Source organism: Seriola lalandi, unplaced genomic scaffold, assembly GCF_002814215.2.
Source record: "Seriola lalandi dorsalis isolate HSWRI2012SDOR001 ecotype SW California unplaced genomic scaffold, Sedor1 jcf7180002001151, whole genome shotgun sequence".
Taxonomy (NCBI): Eukaryota; Metazoa; Chordata; class Actinopteri; order Carangiformes; family Carangidae; genus Seriola; species Seriola lalandi.
In genome coordinates this window covers 1-1,822 of record NW_019471810.1, presented here as the reverse complement: position 1 = coordinate 1,822, position 1,822 = coordinate 1, and the positions used below count along the sequence as shown (strand labels likewise).

The following is a 1,822-nucleotide window of genomic DNA, read 5'->3' as shown; positions in this document are numbered from 1 at the left end:
CTTTTTGAGCCTTAGACTTTTTTACTTTACTTACAATTTTTTTATTTTACTTTACTCACTATTTTTTTGTGATTTTTTTTACTATCCCCATTTCTTTTAACTATAGCAAACCAGCCAGAGTCCAAGGTGTGTATCCATGGTTACCTCTTCCCTCTGCCTGTTGCACTTGGACCAGTGCCTCATCCAAGTTATGATGCTACAGCAGGTAATTCACAAAGTCACAAACACATGCTGTATGTACACACACATGCAAGTATTTCCACAATATTGTAACTAACAGTGAAAGTAAAATTTCAAGGCGGTTATGACGGAGAAATAGATAAAAAAATATAGACATATTTCCGTTTCATATACATACAAACCAGGGTCAAAGCCATGGGTCAAAGTCCTACAATATTACTCCCAACAGAAACATTTTTTTAATTATTTGGATTTTTGACATGTATTTAAGTTCAATATTTTCTTAATGTTTCATATCCCAACATGAGGATCTAAATGCTGTGTCAGAGCCATCCCCACAGTCTCCAGTAATAGAGTTCTAGTGGTAATTACTGAATCTGATTAACTATTCTATACTATACTTACTATACTATTCTATACTACTAAGTATTCAACTTTAAGTGTAGAAATATTGGTATCTGGCTATATGACCCAAAAAATATTGAGGACATGACCTCCTCGTCCTGAGGACCAATATACATATAGGTCCACTGCTCTGATGGAGGCCTTGTTGTGTTTCTTGTGCAGTGTTTCGGGGTTTCTGGACCCTGCTGATAATCCTCGGGCTGGTCTCAGCTCTGACTGGAGGTTTCCTCTTGGTCTGTGGTGTCCCCTTCATCAGCCACAAACTCTACAAGTTAGGAGGAGCCTTCCTCATCACTGCCGGTAAAATCTAAACTACTGCATGTGTACATGTGGAGTTCATATAGTGGTGTGAAATATACTGCAGGGGGAATAGGTGAATGTACAGACACAAACACATATTGCAGTCATTGCTGCTGTCAGCTGTTCATGCCTGTCACATAACAAATACATGCACACAGGGCAGCAGATGTCACTCTGCAGCACTGTCACTATAACAACAGCAGGTGTAAACACTGCTACCGTGGTAACAGTAGAGATGAGTAGGAGCTGCATTCCTCTGCTGTTACTCATAGTAGTGATAGCCTCTGTGTCTCCCTGACACTCTCTTTATCACTCCACAGCTTGCCTGTTCCTGTTCTTGCTCCTGCTCTATGTGCTGTGGATGGAGGTGGTGGACGTGAAGCGCTACGTCCTGCAGGAGAGAGGAGAGGCATGTCCAGATGCCAAGGTTTCAGTGCTCTACGGCCTGTCATTCATGGTGGCGGCAGCCGGCGTGCCTCTGGAGCTCGTCTCTGGGTTGGTCTTCATGATGGTGGGCCGAGCGCTGCATGCCAGCAAGTGAGCTCATCATCTGGCCCGAAGGAGAAGAGTGGACTGACCTTTTCATGTCCTGCACTGGGACTCAGCAGCACACTTGTGGGATGTAAATACTGGCAGGAAAGATACGACCAACATTACAGCACCACCCTTTGGATGTTAGGTAGCATGCAGACAGAGACACTGCTGCTGTAGCAGTTTTCTATCACTTTCTGTGATTGATTTCCACAAAAATCACCAGTTACACAGGAATATTAAAACCACGATAGTTCAGTGGTAGAGTTTATAGGATTAATGTGATATGATATGGATATGATACTGGCGCTAAGGAGCAGTATAAGATCTTTTTTTCTAAGCAAAACTCTGAATATAAATATTTCTTCCACTCCGCTGAATCACACTGTCATTCTACCATTTGCTT

At 42.4% G+C, this 1,822-nt stretch overlaps 1 pseudogene across 1 annotated transcript; it reads left to right on the top strand.

Annotated features, from left to right (window-relative positions):
• Positions 1-77: 77 nt before the first annotated feature.
• Positions 78-1,816, top strand: LOC111663704 (transmembrane protein 182 pseudogene; annotated as a pseudogene). The gene is made up of 3 exons (XR_015437808.1): positions 78-205; positions 748-885; positions 1,206-1,816. The product of XR_015437808.1 is annotated as a transmembrane protein 182 pseudogene (transcript).
• Positions 1,817-1,822: the final 6 nt, after the last annotated feature.